Below are 19,636 nucleotides of genomic sequence, written 5' to 3' on the forward strand. Positions count from 1 at the left end.
GGGCCCCTGCTGGTTCTGGTCACTTTCACCAGCTCCCTGAGGTTAATTGGAGCAGGTATAGGGAAGCTTCAAGAGAAAGAACAAGAAAGAAGGGTGTAGCTATAACGAGAGCGAAGAGAAGGAGAGAGGGAAAATGGATGGTTGGAAAGAGAAATAGAGCGAGGACAGGGAGTCGGGCTAGTTTGAGCATGTTTGCAGGGCTGCTATTGGTTCCCCAATCTAGCCCATCTGGTTTGTGGCACGTGCTACAAGAAGACAAAGTGGATTGTGTGGGGGCGGGAGAAGCCTGCAATGGAAACAGGGACAGCAGAAAGCGACGTGACAGCGTTCAGTGAAACACTGGGAGTCTTGGCGTGAACAACATGTAGGCCATAGTTGCCAATTTAGCCACAGAGACTCTCGAGTTTCAAGTTATAAATGGTTTTAATTCAGCTTTATCTTTCTTTAACAATCTTCACTTCGATTCAAGTCAATGATAATTTCTTCCTATTTTTTCTGAATATTTATTTTTTCTGTTCCCCATTGTTGGCATGTATGTAATTATTCAAATACTGCCACTTTTTATATTTATGTTATATTGTTTTTTACAATTGTTGAATCATCACTTTTAACTAAAATTGAATGTAATGTGCTATATGATTCCTTTTTTCATAAAATGAATAATGAAAAAATAAATCTTTTATATTTATAATTTTTTCTTGAACAAATTCTTTCTTGTTTCCCTATAAAGTAATACGTTAGAATTCCATATATTGTACGAAGATTGCCTAGGAATATATTTCACCACACTAAAATTACCCTGTCCTAGGAATTGAACTATTTGCTGTTCAGGGGGTCCTTGTTTTTACTTTTTTTTTTTTAAATGTATGTAATTAATGCCAGAGCCTCTAAAAAGTTGCGAATAGGATTTGTGGAAAGGGTAGGATCCTGCAGGCAAGGGTGTGTCTTTAAGGTGGAGGCGTGAACCACACTCTTTGTTTTTTAGTTATGGGCCTTCCATCATCAGCACAACATAAACATGTGCCAATCTGAACCTTTCAAGAGCGTGTTTAGAGCCAACCCTCCCACACCCAAGGGCCGGGGAGCAAAGGTGGCAATTAAACTGATGCCCATGACACAGCACATTTTAAAAGTACTTCACATCACCTTTTCTGTACAGAGATGAGTTGCTGAGAATGGGGACTGAAATGCACAAAGTCAAAAAAATAAATCTGTGATGGGAAAGGGAAGGATGAGATAAGTCAATGGTCCTCTGTTTTGCAGTTTTTCATTATATTCGCCAGAAGGTAGGATGGTAGAAAGGGACAGGACACACCCTTAATTTAAATAGCATTAAGGTGATCGGATCATTCCGTGTCATTAGGGTTAGTGCTTCTGTTGAGAGTTTTCGTTGTTTACCAGATGTGTTCAGGGAATTATACCCCCTGTCCCCTTCAGTTGATCATGAGAACTAATGCCTGAAGACAATGGCCTGTAAAAGAAAAGTTCAGGGCGAGAGCTGTGCATCCTTGCTGACATGAGTCACCTGATGATCCTAATCGATTCTCCTTCCAAGGTGCTCCTCCTTTTCAAGACAATCCTGTCTTTCAAACCTGCGCTGGGCAAATCTCTATAAATTTTACAGAGCTTTTCTTTTAACCCGTTAAATGCGCCCATCAGCCAACGGCAGTCGCGAGCACTACCTCGGTAGTGCTGCACACGTCTGTTGGCCTGCGCGGCCCCACCCACTCAATGGAACGCCCCGCACCGTGGCGGAATTTGCGCCGCGGTAAAGGGGTTAAAAAATCCATTCTGCTAAATAGTGAAAAGGACCCCTTTCGCTGGTTGGATAGAGGAAAGAAGTGAAACCGGTAGCATATCTACTAGGGCTGTGTGTAATGAAAATTATGGAAGTATATTTAGTGAAAAATAGAAATTTCAAACAAACATAGGTCCAAATTTACATTTTGTGCTGGGTTCGCTTCACAAAAGTGATATAAACCTGCACAAAATGTTTGTTTGGTTTTACTTTGCAGTGCTTCAATGTAACATAAAGCAACACAAAGGTGGCGTTCCATGGCTGGTACATGGGCTCATCCCATGAAGCCACCCATGGTCTGTATCTCATAACCCTATCTACTAACAATAGTAGACAGGGTTTAGCACCCAAAAATGTTGCCACTTTTAAAATGGCTTTCAAAAGGAGAAATGCTTTATTTCTCCTTACTTTTCCTGTTTTCTATGTGTGTTGCACTGTACAGCCCACTCCGGAGTGGGAAAAGTTCTATAGTCTTAGCATAGTATTTTGTACTGGAAGGGTACCCTTCGACTACAAAACTATGCTAGACATGACACACACTATGCTGCAAATGTGTGTGCATGGTGCTATGCAGCCTGATTGTGCACCAGCACTAGCGAGAGGTCAGGGCAGTGCCATATATTAGTAGGTTTGGCACTTTCCTGCTCTCTCCCTCTCTCACAAAGCAGCGCCACACAGAACAGCAACTTTGGTTTCTACGCAGCGTTGTATGACACCTTTGTAAATCAGGGGAGATGTCACCATCGCACTTAAAGCGCTGTCTCGCACCCCGCGGCGATGGACGCTGCTATGACCATCTGGTTGCTGGGACCTACGTCAGGCTGTCATGGGGGGCATTTTTGGAATCCTGCAATCACCCTGGTGGGACCGTAGTCCCAGGAAGCACCCCTCCTCCACTGCCCGCTTTCCCTGAGCGCGCCCCTCACCCTGGTGGGACCACAAGTCCCAGGATGCAACTAGTTCCTTTCCCACCGCCGCACACGAGGGAGAGACGTCACCATCGCGCTTAGAACGCTGCCTCACACCCAGCGGCGCGAGAGACGCTCGGGGGACGAGCCCGGGTGAAGCGCGTGCCAAGGGCGGGCCAATCATTGCCAGGAAGAGGTTGGGCAGGGCGACCCCCCTTAACATTTGCATCCAGGTTCATGTTGGCTATTGAACACTGCTCTGCGAAGTATTGGGATTCTTGTATCGTTTTCACTTCGCTTGCCACAAATAACTGGCTATTTGGGGACTATTTATTTTATTTTTTTTTTTTTTGCTTAGCTCATCTGTGACCTTTTGTTGAAGGGTATGTTTACTTACTGTCAGTACATTGGCCTTCCCAAACTTTAGCAGTTTTTCGAGGGCACATAATGGGGAAGAGGAAAACCATGGAAGGTGCTGGAGGAAGTGGAGGAAGTCGAGTAGCAAAAGGGAAAAAGGCTAGAAAGATGCTCAAACATCCGGGCAGCAATTGTGTTCTTGACCGGATAGACACCTTGATTAATGAGTGCGAGAGGATTCTAGAGGGTAACCAGACTGTGCCTTTAACCCCAGGAGATCTTGTTGATAGACCTTCCCCAAGCCCAAGAACAAACTGCCCCCTTGTGATTCCAACAATGTTTCAAAAACTTCCTCTAAAGAAGGCATTTATAGAATCAGATAAGCTAGCCACGTCTACCCGGGACACATCCCAACCCCCTATTACCCCCATTCCCAGTACTGATACAAGCACTTCCCAACTAGTACCTGCAATCCATTGTGAAAATAGATTCCTACCTCTTCAGGGTCTTAGTGACGAACATCATAAAGATACGCCTGCACCACTTCCGCCTGGGCTGGAGCTAAATACTGCGATGACTAGCATAGAAAATAGAATAGAGTCCTTGGATACTCACTCTATTATAAATGCACTTAGAGTTGAGATTGGTGTAATGAAATCCATGATTGAAGGCCTTACCATCTCAGTTAAAACATTACTGAAGGGGGACCCGCCCTGTACACAGTACGACACTCCTGCAGATAGCCACTATTCATATCTTACCTGTAATGATATGGCGTCCCAAGAACTAATATAATACCCTGTAGCAAAAGCCGTATTTCTTTCGGTCCCAACCCAGACCATCAGGCCTCTCCTGTCACCTCCATCTGTAAACAAGGACTGAATGATCCTCTAGCTGGGGAAATTAACATTTCAGATACCACTATTCAATATAAGCTCAAGAGGATAGCAGCCTCACAGAATCCTTCATATAGCCTCAGAGCCGCACAGCCACGGCAAACTCACACTCCTATTCATGGAAACCGAGAACAGTTGTATCCTCCAATTATTCCAGCCAGCACTAACTTACTACCAACCCAAAAATTTACATGACCAATGTTCCGAGAATCAATACCTAGAATGTCTATGAGAGCAAAGACTCCTTAATTAACAAGGTGAGTCACTGGATTCGCTATGTTAGGGATTGCCGATCAGTAATTAGACACGATATTCTTAGAGCACGGAGGTGTTCTTCCTCAACTCGCCAACTTGATAGCATTGCAATTACTTTAAAGGGATCTGAGTTGGCAGAAAACCTCCTTGCCCTTGAATTTCGCACTTGCGCCCCTGACAGGACTCCCATCCAATTTAGGCACTCTCTTACACATGAGCAAGATAGTGTACCAGTTTTAAAGCCACTATCATCCTTGACAGGTATATCCTCGTTAGAGGCTAATGACTGACTACAGGACATGGCTCCCTATCACGTTGATCCATCAAGCGTAGCATTTATCCCCAACTGCTTAGCTAGTACCCTTGCCATCCCGACTCCTCCTGACTCTACAAATCATATCCGGGCTAGTATTCAGAGCCGGACCAGTACAAGGAGACCTTCCATCTTGGCTTGAGAAGAGCAAGCTTTCGGCACTCCTGCCCACTCAGCCTTGCAAGCATCAATTTACCCGCCGGCTAATGCCCATATCCCAACACAAATCGTTGCTACCGGCTCCACACTCTATAAACAGCTGAAAATTGTGTCATGGAATGTGGCGGGTTTAAATAGCAAAATTCCACTTCCTCACTGGAATCAATTTGTGGAAGGCTTTGATATATGTTTTTTCCAGGAGACGTTGAGCCTGGTCCCATTATATAAAGCTAGTTATACCTGCTTTTATTCACCTGCAACCTCCATTGGGAGAGGGCACCCGTCTGGGGCCCTGATTGTCTGGACAAGTATCGCACTCGATTGTTGAATTACGCTTCAGACAAATTCAAGTCCAGACATCCTATGGTTAAGAATCAGGGGGCCTTGGAGCGGCCTCACAATTGAACTTTTTAGTGTCTATGCAAGAGGGACAAAAGGAGGGAGGTCCTCAGCTACCATCAAAGCACTGGACGAATGCCTAGCTAATTGCTCACCCCATGCAAGAGTGATTGTTGCAGGAGACTTTAACTGTAACTATGAACCCTTGGCCTTAGAAGAATTAACGGGAATGGAAGGTCAAGATAGTAGATGTAAACACACTGAGGGGGGACAAGGAGCCAGAATTAAAGAGTAGGTCCTGTACCGATGCTCCTAAGGTAACTACACAAACACTGGGGTAACAGTTCCTAAGAGAGACAGTGCCGGTTATGGTCTACTGCCTGAGAGGTAAGGGAAAGAGTAACTGGGAATCAGAGGTGAAGGTTCGTAAGTGTGAATGTGGTGTAGGCCAGATACTCCTGGATGGTGTTCAAAGTGCCCTCACACACCCTTGCGGGTGCAAAGCATCATCATAGGGCGAAGCTCCTCGTGGGGGTGGCGCTGCAGTCCCTCACGGGCCCTACAAGAGGGCTCTCTGTCAGAGATCTTTTATTGGAGTAGCCGTAGTTGTGCATGCGGGTGTGTGGGGATGGTTAGTGATGAGGTGAGGCTAAAAAGACTCTTAGGTACCCCAAAATAATTTATTAGTGAGTCCTTCGGGTCTGGGTAAAATCTAACGGGGAATAGTGCCTAGTGAGCACTTAAAAGAGTAGGGGAAAATTTAGGCAATCCCACTGCTCTCAACCCGTGTGTGAGGCTTAGAGTGAGAGTGAGGATGTGGAGAGGGTGGTCAACATGTTTCGCGCTGCCCGTGGTCCCTAGAGGATCCTTAGCGCTTCGTCAGGACCTTGGTGAAGTAAAGGAAAAATAATAATCGGGATTCAGGAACAGGAAAAAAACCTATAATCCCATCTCAAAAAGAGGGAAACACGTATTGTTCGTGTCCCACATGTCGAACCCGCAATTAGTAGGTCCAGGCTATACCGGACTTAGACCATCTGGGGCGGGGGCAACAGATGAGCCCCGGGGAATACTGGTCCGTAAACCTAGGGTGCCTCCAGGGTCGCCGGTCAACCCTGGATCCTCTAGGGACCACGGGCAGCGCGAAACATGTTGACCACCCTCTCCACATCCTCACTCTCACTCTAAGCCTCACACACGGGTTGAGAGCAGTGGGATTGCCTACATTTTCCCCTACTCTTTTAGGCACTATTCCCCGTTAGATTTTACCCAGACCCGAAGGACTCACTAATAAATTATTTTGGGGTACCTAAGAGTCTTTTTAGCCTCACCTCATCACTAACCATCCCCACACACCCGCATGCACAACTACGGCTACTCCAATAAAAGATCTCCGACAGAGAGCCCTCTTGTAGGGCCCGTGAGGGACTGCAGTGCCACCCCCACGAGGAGCTTCGCCCTATGATGATGCTTTGCACCCGCAAGGGTGTGTGAGGGCACTTTGAACACCATCCAGGAGTATCTGGCCTACACCACATTCACACTTACGAACCTTTACCTCTGATTCCCAGTTACTCTTTCCCTTACCTCTCAGGCAGTAGACCATAACCGGCACTGTCTCTCTTAGGAACTGTTACCCCAGTGTTTGTGTCAAGATAGTAGATGGGCAGTCCCCCAACATGACCTCCCTTTAGTCAAAAGATGGACACAACAGATACTTCAACTTAACACCACCACTATGGAGTTTGGGCTAAGGGTAACCAATGGTAGGTCATTATCTGACAAGCAAGGTGCCAACACCTATAACAGAGCAAGCTGTCCATCGTGGATTGATTACATCCTCCTTAATGTAAAACTTTGGGGGAACCTAAAAGATATGAAAGTAGGTTCGACCACAGAGAGTGACCACAACCCCTTGTGTCTAACCTTGAAGCCCCTTTGGGAGACGCATTACCATGAGCAGAACAATCAAGCACTCACAGTCACTTGGGATATAGTCCCACCCAATTGCAAAAATTACCTGAAATGGTAGAAGGTAGCCTTGAGTGAGGCAAAGACTTCTGGCATCAATCACAAACTAATCGTGGGCACGGCTAAGCTTCAAGCTGCGGCCAACAGTACAACAAGAATAGTTGATGTTCCTAAGGCCCACATACACACTGTCACCTGAATTAGTACATATTTTTTAGCCCCAAATTTGAGCAAAAAATCTAGTTGCACCACTAAGGATCCACACTCATGGTACAATAAAGACTGCAGGGAAAAAAGATCAATTCTGGCCAAAGCTATTAAAGAGAAAAACCAGCTGCTCATAAAATCGGCCAGAAATTCCTATAAAGTAGCCCAGCGGGAGGCAACGATTAAGTGGGATGAATCACGCTGGGAACAACTCAAAGAAGCATGCTCATCCAAAAACACCAATCTATTTTGGAAACTGGTTATCTGGGGAAGCAAGACAGATTCATGTTCACCCCCAAATTACATCACCGGCCAGATCTGGTATGATCACTTTAAAGGCCTCTACTCAACAGCAGAGGCCAGTGTAGAAGGGGAATCCGATGGGTTTGATGGGCCTATGGCAGAAGAGGAGTGTTTCACTTTACAGGAGGCAGAGGCTGCCATAAATAAAATTGTCTCCTCTAATGCCGCGGGCCCAGATGGCTTGCCCAGAGAGCTATTTTTGGCTCATCCATGTCACTGGGCACGCTATATCTCAATATTAGCTAATGCAATAGCCAACGGAACACCAGTCCCAGCACCATGGAAGGCTGCTGTAGTAGTCCCTATCTACAAAAGGGAGCGAGAGACGATCCTGCCAACTACAAAGCAATCAGTTTGATTGATACCATGCAGAAGGTCTTTGGCCGGATGCTTCTGCATAGGATTTAATCATGGGCTGAGGATGAAGCTATCTTGTGCCAGTATCAGGCCGGCTTTAGATCAAAGACTGGGAAAATGGACCAAGTGTTCAGGCTCCTCCTCATTTATTGGAAGGTGGTGGTGATAGGCAAGGGCAGTCTTTACCTCTCATTTATCGACTTGAAGACTGCCTTTGACCTGGTCCCTAGATCCAGGCTGTGGACGACGCTCGGTGAAATGGGAATTCCCCCTCTCATCCTTAATTTATTAATTCGGCTCCACGCGGGGAACTTCGCTCAGGTTAGGTGGGGCGAGCAGGGACAACTAACAGAGCGCATCCCTGTCACCAGAGGGGTTCAACAGGCTGTGTTCTGGCCCCAACCCTGTTCTCCCTATACATGCATGGGGTACTTCACTTCCTCTTGGAGGAGCCCGCAGACTCGCCTACCTTGGGGGGCAGCAAGATACCAACCTTGTTGTTTGTTGGCGACACCTTGCTGATATCAAAGACCCCAGTGGGACTACAATGCCTTATTGATAGATTTCAATTCTTTTGTGACACAAGGGAACTGGTTATAAATAGCTTGAAAACCAAATTCATGGCATTTAACTGCCAGAGGTCATACCAGAATGGCCCTTTGCTGGGTGAGGTACCCCTCGAAAAGGTGGACACCTTTGACTACCTAGTTGTAAGACTTACCGACAATATGTCTTGAAGACCCCACTTAGCAAAGATGCTGATGGGACACAAGAGAGTGGCTGGAGTAATAGCGAAAGAACACCGCCTTTCACACACTAGGCCTGTAGCACCTGCCCTACAGGTATACGAAGCCAAGGTCATTAGTTCTGCCCTGTAGAAGTTTGAGGTTTCGACAAACTCGATGAGCTCTGTAGATCGGAACATAAATTCCTAAGAGATCTGGTCACAGCACCTAAATATGTTCCCCTCACTCCCTTATTGCTGGATGTGGGCAGGCGATCGATAGGTGATATAGCTAGGTTGCTCCCTCTGGTTTTCTGGGCACGCATTAGGCAGACTCCCGAGCTTTCCTCCTACGCCAAAGCCCTCACCGAGGTCATCCGCCTAGACACGGGCTATAAAATAGGTTGGATTGCTAACATCAAAAAAATGCTGATAGCCATAGGACTCCAAGCATGTTGGGCTAGTCAGGAAGCTTAATCGGATTTTCCGATCGTGGAGCAGTGTCGGACCAGAGATGACATAAAGAGATTTCGGCTCAAATAGAAGTCTTATAGAAGGGTGAAGGACGTATACCTGACTCCGAATAGAAGACGTTCTTCTTCTTCTGCATGAATATTATGTAGAGATTTTTAGTAAAGCCTAAGAGAATACATACCGAACTATCAGCAATCGCAGGAAACCTATTATTGAATAAAATATATTGTGTCTATGGAGAAATACGGCAAGGTCCTTATGAAAATATAGGTCCCCGTATGGTCCAGGTTGGCCCATCCCATTACGTACGGTATCAGGATGGTTATGACCCATTGATTCAGGCACACATGATTTTAGTGCTACTTCCGACAAAGAGACAATCATTATAAAGTCCTGATGAAGGTGGTGCAAAAGCTGTTTGCACACCGAAACGCGTCGACGCTTCTGGGGTGTTAAATTTGAGGAACTACTGAGTATAAAGATAGTCCATGTGATATGACTACAATATAGATTCTATCAAATTAACGAGATTTTTGATGATTTCTACTATGTCACTTGTTATTGTCTCTTTGTGTCTTTAATGAATTTATGATATGAAATGTTTTTATGAATTGTGAACAGTGTTTTTCTGTTTTTTTTAACATAACTTTTTGAACTATTGGCCGACATTAATGTACATTGAATAAAAATTGTAATTTTTTAAAATAATTTGTGTATTTTTAAAATTATATGTGGGGTTATCGATAGTATACAATTTAGAGAAGAAGCTTGTATGACAGATGGTTGAATGCTGATCAGAGTTGGTGAGTCAATCCAAGGGAAAAACGTTTTTTATTGTTACTAGGCAGGAACCCCCTCGGAGAGAAGAGCTGAAACGCACATATTGGGAATGGGTGGATCAACTGGAGAATTCCAAGCATAATGTGGGCAAATTAACAACAGAATTCTACTCTAATAAACAAACTAGGCACCTCGAGCCCTTTCTTGATACAGTTCAGGTACCGAGAGATAGAATTCTGTATATACACTTCAAGCTTGGCACTCTTCCCGTTCGTGAGTGACAGCAAAGTGGTCCACAAGCAATGGGAAAAACTGCCCATACTGCAAGGCCCAGACAGAAAGCATTGCCCATCTAATGTTCGCTTGCCCAGCTTACAAAACATCACGGGCTAAATGTTGAAATTGCTTTGTCAGCAGCTGGGCACACGGGATTATCACACAGCATTGCGTATCCTTAGGTCCGACCCTAGGCCATTCTTTGCATGTTGTGTAGCAAAGTTTTTGGGACAAGCATGGTTCATTAGGCGGAAAGTTCCCCCTACATTGGCATAGCCTTTGTTGAAATCCGGATAGTGATAATTTAATGATATAATATCAAATGTGTTTTTATCCTTAAGCACAAGCACTTTACTTTTTAAACCTTCGTTGCTATGTCCAGGATAATCTAATAGCTTCCCATTATGATCTATCGTCACTATGAAGCACTGACTTTTTAACTTGGTTTTATTATAGACACGTTTTTTACAAATGAAATTATGTATTTGCAGTTGGTATATTGCTTTTTAACATTTTACATACAACACATGTTCTACTGGTTTGAGGGCTCAACCGATCATTTTATTGTATCATGTTTATGAAGATTGAAAATTTTGTATATATGCATCCTCTATTTATGAGAGAAACAATGAATTTCATTTTTTTCTCTTTAGCTTTTATGACATTTTTGTCGAATAAAGCTTAAATCAATCAATAATGTGCTGCATAGCTAAATACATGTAAGGTCCCAAAGGCAAGACCAATTGCATTGCAAATGCTTGTTTTTAGTTGCAACTAGCAAGGCACTTTGCTTAGCTGCAAGTAGTATCAAAAAGAATTGCACAGATTTGCAAGACTTGGGGCTTGGCTTTCGTTTTGGGTTCTTAAAAAGACCTTATAGTACTCAGTGGAGGGAATTGTTTTTTTGAGAACCAGATTTGATTGCATTTCTGGAGGATATTTTCTCCATAAAGAAATGTCGGAATTCCACAGATGTTCATGGATGTAGTTGCACTTGTCAGCTAAAATTGTTTATTCATATTATTTTCTCTTTTTGAAGAATAGGAGAACTATGTTTATAGCCAACCTGATTTTAGTGCTTCTGATCAGACTTCATCATGAATTGCTCCAGGAAACCATGTTGACTGGTTCTACCTTTTTCTCTCCACTATAGGGGGAGGGTAGTGTATTTACATGTGGTGACAGGTTTTTACTGGATGATCCAGATTTAGGAGTTAGACTCTTGATGGGGGGAAATAGAAGCTGACATATGAATTGGAAATTAATAGGAAAAATTCAGACAAGGCAATTTGGATGTAGGGGATGACTGTGAAATTATAGAATTACTCGGTCCACAATTTAACAAAAGATTAGAACTGAGGAAGGGTTTTTAAAGGCATAAAATGCAGCTGAAAGTTATTAAAGCTGGCCTAATGGAGGGCACCCATCGCTCAGTTCCATTGTACGCACTACTGTTCTATGAACAGAACATCAAATTGTAGAAGTTTCTGATGACAGAAAGACGTTCTCAGTAAAGCACCTTGTTGTTCAATAGAGTTAGGTTCATGTTATATAACATAATTAACAAAAAATACAAAAAAACTTGAGGACATACTCACACGTGTGCAGCAGGAATATTGAACCATCTAGCTGCCACACTGTCATTGGAATCTGTAACCTACAGCGTATACACTGTAGTCTAAATACACGGCTATCTCACTGGGGTTGGATTGTTTTTTTCCTGACAGGTTTTCTCAAATTCTTTTTATTAGGCACACAGAGACCTAAGTTCTTGGATAGATTTTAAAAATGTGTTTACTTTTCAGAATATCATTCACCCATCCCCCCCGGCATCCCAAGATCTCTTCAGCTTTTCAACCATCTTACACCCCTCATCCTCCCTTCGTTGTGCACCCCCTTTTTTTTTTAGATAAGTACACTTTAGTGCTTGTTGAATAATCTCAGACTCACATCCGTGAATCTCACTAAGATACCCCCCTATTTGCAGAGTTTCCCACCCTCAGGCTATGACAGTAGGGACAGGGAAATAAAATACCAGCAGACAGAACACCTTTGGCACACCCGAGAGGAAGAGTAGATGGCGAAAGACTTAAAGAGGGATCTCCAGGGGTGGATCATTCTTGCACCCAACTATCCTAAGACGACCAGGTGGGTGCCACTGATACTGTCTTGAACGAGGCTGTGGGGAAGTGAAACAATTTACGGCTGCTGTACAGTCTCTAACAAACGACCCTCAATACTTACTGTAACGGGCTGAGGACACGAAGGGGCACTCTCGCAGAAACAATATCTGCTTCATGGGAGTTCGGTAGTGGGCCGAGTGTCCCACTTTGGAACTGTTTTATGGAGGACTGTGTCATGACTGTTTCAAAACCCAAAGGTTTTTCTACCTACTACTCTTTTGAGAGAGCTCATTTGATTCCCAGCATTTCCTCGGCCTCCCCTTCCAGGCGCCACACCAAGGGCCGACATACCTAGGTTCCTTAATTATTGTAACTCTGGCACCATTTTTTAAGCAACCATGGGTGGGGACCCAATTTCCCAAGAAATTGCAACTGTGCTGCTTTACCCAGACTTTAGGCAAGCTGTTCAAGTACATTAGTAAAGGACATCAGAGCCAAGTACAAGATGTTGTCCATGGCCAGGCACTGGATAGTTGCAAACTAGAACACTTGCCCTTGTTTTCAAACCAGGATGTCTGAATTGGTTAGTTGGCTGGAAATTCAGGGATGTCAATGCTTCAGTGGTGATGATACCACCCCAGTGGCGGTCCATGCCTGTCCGCCCATCCACTGAAATGCATCAAGGATGTTCTAGGCACTTTGCACTGTGCTTAATCTTACTTGATTCATTGAACAGCTATTACTTCAGGTGGCCGGGGCATGTCTTTGGGAATGCTAGATCTCAAGAGGATTAAATGAGAAAGTTTCAATCCTATGTCTACCTTGCAAAATAAGACGGAAGGAGTCATTTAGAGCTGAATGGAACAGTGCATCCACTTGCACTGGCATATGTAGTTTCTGCCAAATGTGCTATTCCCCCACCTCCTCCAGAGGTGGGGGGGCTGCAGAGTTTCAGATGGAGGAGCCTCACTAGGTCTACCGTTGGAAATCTTTGGCCCTGACAGCCCTACTGACACCGGGCCGAGAGGTCACAGTGATGATCACCAAACCCTATTCATGGAATGGTGACCATCACTTGTTTTCCTTCCCGGTGAATGTCATGCAAAGCATGGCGGTTCCAAGTAGAGAAAATGCAGAATGGCCCCATGCACATATAAAAAAAGTCCTTGTGAGTCAGAGCCCTCATGTTATTGTTTTCTGATACAAAATTGTGGTTTTGCAATTTTTTTTCAAAACACAGAAGAGTTTGTCGAGGTGGCATATAAAACATGTTGCTACTTGACAAAGTTCAGTGCCTTCAGTGGGCCATAGCACCAATCCCCACCTACCTATTGGAGATCTCTAAATATTAGGGGCTGTCGTCCACCAAGGGAGCAAATGACAGAGCTTCTGTTGACCTGGTGTGGCAGCGGGTTGCCCACAAGACTCTAAATGAGCAACATAGCCTCTTAATATTTCTATGTGTTAGACCCACATTTTAATTGAACATTACGGAAATTGATTCTGTTTTGGTTTACATTTGTTAAGCGTTTTTATTTGTAAGACTGATAATGTGATGACAGGTTCCCAGGGATTTTGCACTTTTGGGAGGCAGGTAGTTTTAGGTCTGTCACAAGTCAGTGTTTTTATGCTGTGGAATGGGAGGCTTTAGATGTGTGTGATGCAGTGTGTTGTCTGTATGTTTCTGGAGGCGGAGTGTGGTAAATAATTTAATTACCGGAACTTAATTTGATGCGGAAAATTAATAATAATAGCTCAGAAAAATAAGAGGCAGAATCCGTGGTATTAGAGGTTCGGAACGGGCTTTATTCCAAAATCAATTCGAATTGATGGACTCCATATTCCATCACCACGAAGGTTCAGGAAGTGAAGGACCATACTTTATTGACAAGTAATCATTTTTATACAATAGGCATTACAGTGAAACAGATGCAGGAGGCGTAACAATTGATAACAAAGATAAAACATACATGCGTAACTAAAGTGGGTGTAACTGGGCGTAACTTAAAGAACGTCATCAGGTATGATGTCACAATAGGGTGGTTCCATGAAAGAATTTCGCAATGTCAGCAGAAATACTTGGCAGAGATGCGCGCGCAGCAGCATGACGTGTGATTGACGTGCAACTAGGGGGTGAAGGGGACTTGACATTTAGCTCTACATGTGGAGACAGAAGTCTGGGGGGTCAAGTCAACCTAATCCCAAATCATATCTAACATCCTATGTTTAAAGAACCATGTTATCCAAAAAGAAAGGTCTTTCGAACAAAATCTATTCTATACTGACTGTGAGTGCGTATACAAGCGTCTAAGTGTCTACACTAGATGCGAGGGCAGAAATCTTCCATAGTAACAGGGCTATGAATTACTTGCATAAAGACAGAGAAACCGGGCTCTTTGCTCGGTAGCTGGAAGAATGTTTACTTAAACTACTAGACAGGAATGCATTGGATAGGGAGCGGAGCAGATAATCTCGAAGGTGAAATACAGTTTTTGGCAGGCAACAGGCTGGAGTCAGGCACCGTTAGCCGCGCAGGGAGTAGGACAAAGTTCATGGATACAGATGCGAGCTCAAACTGGAGCTTTCAGAGGCAGAAGGCAAGAAAAGGCTTAAGGGCAGAATCAGGGCCTACTCGCCTGGACTGTAAAATGGGATAAATGAACCATATAAAGCCGATGGCCTTTCATACTTAGGAATAGAATATCCGGCCCATTCATGGCGGATCTAAAAGAGGACATGTTGACGGTGGGCGCACATGTGTTTGCGTCTTCATAACTGGAACTGGAGGGAACATACATGTACTTATGATTTATACATGAAACCGTTGGGGTCCAAGATAGGGGACATAACTGATCATAAAAATCAATATTGCCACATTCCCTCCTTGTCCCCTACTTGCCCTTAAGAGATATCAATCTTCATCAATCCGTTGATCTGTTCATATAGCATCATTTGTTCTTCTTTCTTCTTCCGGAATGAATGAAATCTTGATGGTGGAATACATGATGTGGCACACAGACCACAAATCGCTGGTCCACATTGTAGGCATAAGCAGCAACTGAATAGTATGAGAAAGCCAATACCTAGGAAGGATAAGACCCTCCATCCAAAGGTTGACAATACACTCCAAAACCAACCGGACCAAGTCCAGGTGCCTGGATTCTGGTGTATCTGGCTTACAATCTTATGAAGGCGAGTTATGGCTTTATATACAGATGGCGAATTTTCTGGTATGAAAATGCAACAGCTTGATCCGATGACCCTACAAGCTCCGCCCCTATCGGCCAGGATGACGTCAAGGACAAGACGATTTTGAAGCACAACAATCCGCATAGCAGACTGCTCTTCTGTTAAATTGCCTAAGGCGGAAATAGTTTCGTTCACTACTGCTTCAAGGGTTCTTGTTAATCTACGTCTCAGCTTACTATTGGTAACTGTACCTATATAGGGAAAGAGACCTTTATTGAAATCTGTGTATTTTTCCCATGCTGTCTCAGTGTAGTCGACTATTGGGAGATCTCTCCGTTCTCTATTGTGTACTAAATGAGTATTTCTGTGATAATCAGGAGGAGCTAGGAAAACAGGTGGCAAAAGGAATCCGATGTAGCAGGTACCATCCCAATCTAGAGGCAAACGTATATATGCAGTCTGACCACATATGAAGTAGGAATGGCGAGAAGCTCTAAATGTAGACTTGCCTTGATCACTGAATTCTATTACAGTGGTGCATCTACTATGGCCCATATGTATGGAACCATTCTTTCTTACACATAATTCACCTTTAACTGGAAATACTGACATAGCGGGCAAAATTGGTGCAGCTTCAGATTCAACATTCAGGATCATGAGATTAAGCGTGAAATTCCCTAATCCATATACCTCATTTTCTAGATCAGTTCCTGTTCTTTTGGGAAGTCCCTCCTTGTTAGGGTAACAGACTTTGAGTAAAACTAAGTTCAGGTTTCCCCATACCCAGTTGTCTTGATCAACTGCAGAATTCGAATCTAGGGAATTAATTAAACTAAACCATGCTCCACAGGAGCCATTGTGTGTGAACGGATATGGAAAGAGAGGCAGAATTCCCTTATAATTCTGATAGGGAGGGAGTCGGCCACATATCCAACAATTTGTAGCATTGCTAGCCTGATGGGAATGATGTAACATACTAATAAAAGTGTTGTTTCAATCGCATTTTTTGGTTTCTTTCTCTATTCAGGTCTAGAGGATACATGTCAGAGACAAATTCGACCGATTCACCTTGGAGAGGACTTAAACAATCAAATTGTCTGACTTGTTAGACCTTAGTTTTAGTTTATATTGTTCCTTGTCATTCAGTTCAACCAAAGGAAGCTTTGAGTCAATCGGTGAAGACACGCGAGGTGTATCGTTTACATCTGATTGTAGTCCATGAAATTTCTTGATATGACTTGAATGTATCCAGCCTTTTCGACCTTCGATCTTCACGGCTGTCCTCGTGGTTAACAGTACGAGTTGAGGCGATTTCCACCTAGGATCCAGCTGAGACTTCCGGTCAAAGTTCCTCACTAACACCAGGTCCCCGGGAATTACGTCATGGGGTTTCACCTCGGTGTTGTCGGGAAAGGCTGCAGCTACCTGTGAACGACAAGATTGTAGTGCAGACATCAAGGAAGCCAAGTAATCTGTCAGCATATTACAGTCAACATCAGTTATTTTGCGTGGTATAGGCGTCCCCCACATATTTGGTGGTCTACCGAAGATCACCTCATAAGGGGATAGCCCTGTTCGAGAGTGCGCTACCATTCTCATGTAAAAGAGTGCAACTGGTAAGGCTACTACCCAGTCGACACCTTTCTCTCTACATATTTTGGACAATCTAATTTTCAGAGTTTGATTATGTCGTTCCACGAGACCTGCTGCCTCGGGGTGTCGGACACAGTGAAATCTCCACTGATAGCCTAACAAAAGTGAAACGTGTTTCATTAGTTCGGATTAGAACGGCTGGCCGTTATCTGAGTAGACAACACGTGGTAAACCGTACCGTGGGAAGAATTCTCGAACCAACTGTTTGGCAGTAGTCGGGGCAGTGTAATCTGAAACCGGGTATGCCTCTGTCCAACGGGAAAGAGCACAGACAACTACGAGAACATATTTGAATCCTCGACATCGTTCCATCTGGATATAATCCATCTGGAGGACTTCAAAAGGGTGATCAGGAGGCTGAAATCCACCTTGTTCTACGGGAATGCTTTTACCTGGGTTAAACTGACAACAGATCATACAGGTACGAACTTTTTGTTTAGCTGCTGCTCGTAAATGTTTGTTGAACCAAATGTGTTGAATGCTGTCTAGCATAGCTTTTTCTCCTAGGTGCGCTGGACTATGTATTGTATTAATGATAACCTGGACCATTGAATCAGGAAGGAACCACACATATTTTTCCTTCGTCATCCATCCTTGATCCGTTTGGATCCCTCCTAATTCAGTCCATTTCTTTATTTCATCTGGTGTAGCATGTGTCTGTATGTCAATTACGTCAAGAGCGGGATCCTTAACCGTCATGCAATGTGTTGGTGTCGGGACTATTGTCTTTGTCATGTCAGATGTGTGAGTTTGAGCAGTCTGTTTAGCTGTTCTGTCAGCTAGATCATTGTAACTTTCGTATGAGCTTTACATTTCATAATTGATATTGCAGTGGGTAGATGTATTGCATCTAATAAGGCATGAATGAGGGGTCCGTGCTGAATGTGGGCACCGTGAGAAGTTAAATAACCTCTCTCTCGCCACAGCACGCCGAAGTCATGTACAACTCCGAATGCATAACGTGAATCAGTGTATATGTTGACTTTTTTATTTGTGGCTTGAATACAGGCTTGTGTCAGAGCGATAAGCTCTGCTGCTTGAGCGGACAAGGTATTTATGCGATTTGTTTCAATGACTTCAGTGTCTGTTGTGACTGCGTAAGCGGCCACTAGCTCTCCTGTATTTGTTCTCATACATGAACCATCTACATACAACGTCAGGTCTGGGTCTGACAATGGGACGTCTGTCAAGTCTTGTCTAGGTTTCGTCGTGATAGTAATAACTTCAATACAATCATGTGCTAGTGGGTCTGTTCCGTTTACTGGTAACAGTGTGGCAGGATTCAATGTACTACAACGTCTGATTTCTATGTGTGGCTGAAACAATGTTAGTTCGTAACCCGTGAGTCTTGCTATAGTCAAGTGTTGTGTTTGTGTGTGGTTCAAGAGAACCTCTACTGCATGTGGTACTTGTACTGTCAATTGGTGTCCTAACACTATGGCATCGCTTTGTCGTATTGCTAAAGCTGTCGCTGCCACTGATTTCAGGCACGCAGGCAGAGCCTGAGCTACGGGATCTAATGTACTAGAAAAATAAGCACATGGTTTGTGTGATCCTGCTTGTTCCTGTGTGAGTACTGACAAGGCAGTACCTTCGCGTTCTGTAACAAAGAGTGTAAACTGTTTATTGTAACATGGTGTTGCTAAAACAGGTGCTCGACATAAAGCTTTCTTTAGGCTTTCAAAAGCTTGTGTATGTTCCTGAGTCCAAGGGAGGACAGTCGATGTGGCTGCCTCCTGTGTTGTCAACTGAATGAGTGGTTTTGCTAGAAATGCATACTGAGGGATCCACTGCCTACAATATGAAGTGAGGCCTATGAAGGCCCGCACCTCCTTTTGTGTCTTGGGTATTGGCATGTTAGCAATTAACTGGATGCGATCTGGTGTAAGCTGCCTTCCCTCCTTGGACAGCGAGTGCCCAAGGTAAACAACTCGCTGGACACAGAATTGCAGCTTAGAAGGGGACACCTTGTGCCCCTTTTCAGCCAAGAATTGTAAAACCGTCAGTGAGGCTTTTTCACATTCAGGTTCGCTTCTAGCGGTGATCAGCAGATCATCGACATATTGAAGCAGGGCAGTGTTGACTGGCATGTGGATACTGTCAAGTTCTCGTTTCAGTGCTTGGCTATAGATGCTGGGGCTTTCTGTGAATCCTTGAGGTGCGCGTGTGAATTTAAAGCTTCGTCCATTTAAACTAAATCCGAACAAGTATTGGCTTTCCGGATCTATTGGGACGCTGAAAAAGGCATTCTTGAGATCAATAACAGTAAAGAATGTTGCTTCGGAATCAATGGCTGTCAGTAATGAAGAAATGTCTGGGACTACGGGGTATTGTGGTACAATACATTTATTTAATTCGCGCAGATCAATAACCAATCGATATACTGGCGGGGCTTTCGGATCAGTTCGTTTAAGAATCGGAATTATCGGGGAATTACATACATTGGAGTCGGTTTCCACAACCACTCCTTGGGTAATAAGCTCGTCAATGATTTGCAGTAAAGCCACTACAGCATCTGGGGGTAACTTGTATTGTCGCATTCGTGGTAGTACCA

This window comes from Triturus cristatus, chromosome 9 (genome assembly GCF_964204655.1).
Source record: "Triturus cristatus chromosome 9, aTriCri1.1, whole genome shotgun sequence".
Lineage (NCBI taxonomy): Eukaryota > Metazoa > Chordata > Amphibia > Caudata > Salamandridae > Triturus > Triturus cristatus.